Source organism: Podarcis tiliguerta, assembly GCF_965153285.1.
Source record: "Podarcis tiliguerta genome assembly, chromosome: 11".
Classification (NCBI taxonomy): domain Eukaryota; kingdom Metazoa; phylum Chordata; class Lepidosauria; order Squamata; family Lacertidae; genus Podarcis; species Podarcis tiliguerta.
This window is the reverse complement of record NC_139544.1, coordinates 37798873-37804872: the sequence shown is the minus strand read 5'-3', so window position 1 is coordinate 37804872 and position 6000 is coordinate 37798873. Positions and strand designations below refer to the sequence as shown.

General features: G+C 45.6%; 1 protein-coding gene across 6 annotated transcripts in view; it reads left to right on the top strand.

The window, feature by feature from the left end:
• The first annotated feature begins 2882 nt into the window (after positions 1-2882).
• The window catches only part of ERBIN (erbb2 interacting protein), an 87042-nt gene continuing 83924 nt past the window's right edge, over positions 2883-6000 (top strand). For 2 of the 6 annotated variants that reach the window (XM_083403652.1, XM_083403651.1), the window contains exon 1: positions 3932-4073. The gene's annotated coding sequence lies outside the window, so the exon portion shown is untranslated. Of the gene's footprint in view, positions 4074-6000 lie in introns of all 6 variants that reach the window. The other 4 variants (XM_083403650.1, XM_083403649.1, XR_014503040.1 and 1 more) reach the window with 4 other exon arrangements.

Here is a 6000-nt window from a genome sequence, read left to right as displayed (position 1 = left end):
TAACCGTTGTCAGCAGCCACTGTGCCAGGCTTATGCCAATGTAAGGGAGTGTAAGGGAGTTACACTCCCATGTACTCCCAACATCAAAGAATAAAAAATATGTTATCACTGTTGAAAAAGAAATGATGTAGCAACACCAACCAATAATATCATGGTTTCCCTGGCAACTCTGCTGGTGCCCAAACATCACGATACAGTGGTACCTTGGTATTCGAACTGCTTGGCTTCCGAACAAATAGGCTCCCGAATGCCGCAAAACCCGGAAGTAAGTGTTCTGGTTTGCAAACATTTTTCGGAAGCCAAACGTCCAATGGGGCTTCCACTTGAGTGCAGGAAGCCACACCTTGGTTTTGGAACTGTTTCGGGAGTCAAATGGACTCCTGGAGAGATTAAGTTCGAGAACCAAGGTACCACTGTATTGTGCCAGACTTCTCTAAGACTCAGCTATACATTGATAGGCACTAAACATGATGGAATGGCATGATGGCTATCAACCTACCCAACCCAATCCCTACTCACACATGGTGAGAAACATCTTGACAGAAAGAAGCTGACAACCCAAACAGACCAAGCAGCATAATAATAGGAAAGTGCTGTAGCCTGCAAACAATATTTTTGCTAGTGGAGAAGCAAGAATGAGGCAGGGAATGAACGGAATGTCATTCCAAGTACAACACACAGTCCTCTCTGTAGCCTAGTGCATGTGGAACCCAGAGCATTATCACCCATCTGACTGGGTTGCCCCACCCTCAGAAACCATGTTCAGAATGCTACATGTCTGTGTCTATTGGAGGGGAACAACCTTTTTGCAAGGGACAAGGGTGGGAGCCACATGCACGAGGAAGAAAGGATAGAAACAAATAAAGGATCAGCATGACCTGCCTGCTTGCCCAACGGGAAGGAGCAAGGTACTAAGAAACAGGAAATGTTGGTTTGGTAATATTCCCTGCCAAAGTAAAGCTTACCTTCCAAATATCAGAGCGGCAAGAATAAATGTGGATGGAAAGAGAGAAGCAGTGGGACTTGAACCCCAAGACTATGACCATCATAGACAGGAGACTTTCCTTCATGGGTGAATTCATGACATGCCCTCTAAGCCATATGCATCAAGAACTCCAGGAGGTTTAGCAAAAAAAGAGATCCCAGGTTTTACCTCAGGCCACGTAAAGGCCTCAGAAGAGACATACCCTGGAGACAGTGCAGTATGAACATTGATACCCAAGCAGAGGGAGTGGTACACCAACTAATGACCTCACCAAGCAACAGTCAGCCCTGAGAGGCTTCAAAGTGCCTATCATTTTGTAAACCTATTCAATCCCATGTAGTCACATATACCATATTCAGTTGATTGATGGTTGTTTTCCTCAATAGAGAGCTCATCTCACAGGCATCTGGTTGAGCTCTATGCCAAACAGGATGGACTAGATGGGTCTTTGATCTAACAGAAATCTTCTTATGACATCGCCCCAATGTTCACAGAATACATAAAACAGAGTGTGATATACCCACCGGCTGCATCACTAGCAACTGAAGATACGGCACCTTCAGCATTAGAAAGGGTCCAATATGCTTTCATTCATCACTGAAAGAGAGTTGACAAGTCAAGAATGAAGACTGAGAAGGTTTATTGATACTAACAGAAGATAATTATTAATCTTATTTTGAGACATTTCCATGTAGCAGAAAGGGCAAAAACCAGACTGGAAACAGTCAAGTAGAAAATCGGGAGAACAAAGAGCAGGACAGCCAGTCATACAAGTTTTGATAATATAGAAGAAAAATCAAATAGATCTGGCTATTCCTAGTATGGGGGTTAACTTTAGTCCCTTCACATGTACAGATACATGTGTGTAGTAGACGTCCATGGAAGGGTCAATTCTGATCTGCCCAGGATTGTCACTTGCAGAAACCCTGCATCTGTATGTTTGTAGGCCCGTACTTATGGTGAGCGGCTGGCAGCTGTTTAGGGCATCAGTGGTGGTCAGGAACAAGGCTAGCAACGTTGCTATGGAAGCCCTTGACACAGTGGGAGAACCTGTGATGGGATTTTCATGGGCAGTCCATTTATGAAAAGTCATGCGGGCAGGCAGTTGTACACCTTCATTTCAGAATCATTTCAAGCCTTTTTGAGAACTGAGCCACCTTTACTACAGAAACCCAAGTTAGGCTTCAATTCGAACCCCTCACCTGTCTTATAGATTCAACAGAACTTATTCTGAAGGGACATGCTTAGGATTGCAGCCTAAAAGAAATAAGAAAAGGTATTGATTGTGAGCAGGAAAGTTTAGCTAGCACTCTTTAAAACTGTGTTTGCTTTGTTTACATACACAACTATGAGATACCACAAGGTTTGAAGATGCCAAGTTAGTTTCACGCCAATCTAGGTCAAGTCTTGTCTAAGCTGCTCTCGCTGCTGGGTTCCCCTTCCTTGTATTCCTCCTGCTTTTCTTCCTCCTCCGCCTTCTCCTCCCCTCGCCTTTCCCTCAGTTGCCTTAAAAGCAAACACCCGCTCTCTCTCTCTCTCAGTTCTTACCCTCCTTCCCTTCCCGTCCCCCAGCCCCGCCACTTCCTTTCTCTCCCCAAACCTAAGAGCGCCTAAGAGTGTTCCTAAACACCGCTCCCCCTCCCCGCCCCAGATGGCTTGATCTCTCTCTCTGTGCATCTCACTTTTTCCTTTTTTTTTTTTTTCAATTCACACACCCTAACCTGCTCTTCCTTCCCCTATCACAGTCGCCCTTCAGAGCAGGGTCATTGGCTGTTGCTAGAGGCTCCTCTCTCCGGATTGGCTAAGTCGCGCTGCTGCTGCTCGCTTCGCCAGTTTCCAGACTTGTTGTCTGGCTCTAAGGCTAAAAAGTCTGAAGGGGAAACTAGTGCAGCTGCGCGGTTGGGGCCGAAAGAGAGAGAGAGAGAGACCGAGACCGACTGTGTGTGTGTGCGCGCGCCTGCGCTAGTCAGTCACGCTTGGCTGTCTGGGCGGCGCTGCAGTGTCTCCCCCTGGCCTGGGCGGCGGTGCTTAGTAGTAGTAGTAGTAGTAATAATAGAACTGCTCCCGCCGCCCGCTCTCCGTCCCGCCCTCGCTCCCCGCGGCCGGCCTGCCTGCCTGCCGCCGCCCTTATCTCTGGGGAGCCTGAAGGAGACACCTCAGCGAGTCCCTGGCCGGCGCCCAGAGGAGCGAGCCTGCCAAGCGAGAGGGGCGGGAAGGAGAGAGAGGAAGGGGGAAGTGTGGAGAGGAGGAGCCGTGTATGTGTGTGTGTGTGAGGCGGGGAGGGCGAGGGAGGAAGGCGAGCGGAGCGAGGGAGGAAGGCAGGAAGGAAAAGCGAACGAATAGAAGATAAGAAGGCTGCGCAGTGGAAGAAGAGCAGGAGGAAGAGGAAGAAGAAGGGGGCTTGTTGCGCTTCGCCTCCCCTCCCACCACATGCCCCTGGCGGTGGGTTGCGGCAGGCGCTACAGCATCCTGGGCCCGGCCTAGCGAGCGAGGGGACGCAGAGAAAGGAGAAGAAGCCGAAGGGTGGAGGGGGGGGGGTCGGCGACGGAGGCGGGTCCGCAGCTCGGGAGCCTCTTTGGAAAGGAGAGCTGGGCCAGGCGCAGGCATTGCGGCCCCCGCGGTCGCCCCGTCCCCTCGCCCCACACAACCGCCGCCGCCGCCTCAGTAAGGGGCGGGAAGTGAGTCTTCTTCTGCCGGGACTGGGCGGCGTTCGAGGCACCTGAAACCGCGCATTTGTCACGGCGGAAGAGGGCAGAAGCTGAGGCGACGACGCAGAGACCTCCCCTCGCTCAACTGCGAAGAAAAGTGAAGAAGGAGGCCGGGGGAGGGAAGGGGGGAAATAACTCACCTCGGCCGGCCGGGCCGCAAGCTTGGCATTGCTAAATCTCCACGACACCCCCAACCCCGGAAAAGAAAAGGGGAAAAAAAAAACCCAACAACGTCGACGAAAGCTGTTGCATCCTCCACCCCACCCCCCGTTTTTTTTTTCTTTTCTGGACTGCTGAGAAAACTTGATTGGGATTTAAAGCATCCATTGGGTAGTGAAGGAACCTGGTGCAAATGGAGATCTGCACGTCCGAATTGTGAGGTTGGTTTTCAAAAGAAATAATTTTGGAAGTGTGCGTGTGCGGGAACATTAGGAATGAAACCCTTTTTATGTGTTGGAGAAAGGGGACGCAATTGTACTTCATTTTGAGATGGTGGTCTGTCTCCTGTTCTTACTTTCGTTAGCTTTTTAAATGTATTTCTGGATTTTGAAGCTGGTTTCCAGTCTCTCTCTCTCTCTCTCTCTGTGTGTGTGTGTGTGTGTGTGAGAGAGAGAGAGAGAGAGAGAAAGTCTAATCGTTACCGGTACTTTGAAATTTTGTTGCAGAGGAGAAATGTAGGAGAGCTGATTTTGTGTGTGTAAAGCTTCTCAGACAGAAGTTTCTTTGTTCCATAGTAGAAGGTATTGAAGTGAAACTGCCTGATTATGCATTCGTGATCTTAAAACATGTCATCTGTAGAAGCGACTTGCTGGACCGATAACTTTCTTTCTCTGCAAGCATTCCGTCTGCATAGAGGGCAAATATTCTTTTTCCCTTGTACCATTAAAGTTTGAAGACTTTTTCTTTTCTTTGTGGCCGATGTTTTTCTTTTAGAAGTCATTCCTTAGCTGTTGAGTAAGGACACGGTTCAGACAGGCCTGATGTCTTGTGAGACTTAACAAGTGTTTCTTCTTTCATAACCTGTGTAGTTCAAAAACGTTTGAGTTGTAGAGATATTTGTCATATTGTCATAAAACAGCTTCAGCACCTTTAGTCAATGGCTATCTCCTGAGGGAGTTTAAACTTTATTTGCAAACGTCTACTTGCATGTGTGATTTATGGACAAATTTATTTTCCCCTAATAGTGGAATTCAATGGTTTCATTCGATTTATTTTTCTTAGCAATGTAGTTTGGTCTTGGTGTTTTGGGGAAAGGTATGGAAATATTGAGGTTTCTGAAAAATTGTTAAGATTAAGCAATTCTCATTATAAGGAAAGCAAAATGTGTTGTATCACCTGTTGAATTATATAATTTTGATGACTTCACAAGCAACTTGCCAATTGTTTTTGTACAAATCTGCTTTGAACATGTTTTCTAAATTGTGCATTAGTCAGATGACTATAACTGAGGCATTATTTTTGTACTGTGGATGGTTTAAATCAACGTCCATGCTATGTTTTGCTGGTCTGTCTTGATGGGAGTAAAGGCAAATTTCTCTTGGCGTCAATCATCAAGATTAGGAAACTTTCAAACTATACACATGATCTTTAAAGACACCAGTAAAGGTTACTCTTGGGCATTTCAAAGGATTGGACAGAAAGATGGCAGTGAACTTCAACTTCCTTATATGGCTTATGCGTGGCAGAAAAGCCTAAACAGAGTAATCATTTTACAGTGAATTAGCACTTCCAAAGCAGTGTTACATTCCCCACAAAACATATTCTAAAGAGGGATAGAAGGTATCATTGCATGATACATATAACTATAAGATATTGTATATCTAACATGTAGCCATAGAGCATAAACTATTGTATTTTGAACTATTTATTGTTCTTGATATTGGTTGGACTTAAAATCCTGTACAGTGCAGTCCTGTAAATGTCTACACAGAAGTAGACTTACTCTTAGGTAAAGGTGTATAATATTTCAGCTTTAGATTAGTTTAGTCACCATATTGGATTAGGCCCTATTTAAATAGCACACTTCTGCTTAGGCTAGTGATGTGTCATAAATTCCATTAATTTTAGTAATACAATTTGAAAAGATTTGTTGGAATTATTGCTCTTGGCAAGTCAAGCTTATATGATAGTAAATTATCTGACAGGCCTTTGAATTTTCACCTTTATCTGATTGGTTCAAAGCCTGTTTAGTGATGTGTGTGTATTACATTTCATTAGTGATGTGGAAACTTCTCCTAATTTGACTTTTTTCAGTGAGCTATGTTTATATATGTTCTGTATATACTGTATGAAAGTTTTCTTTTTTTA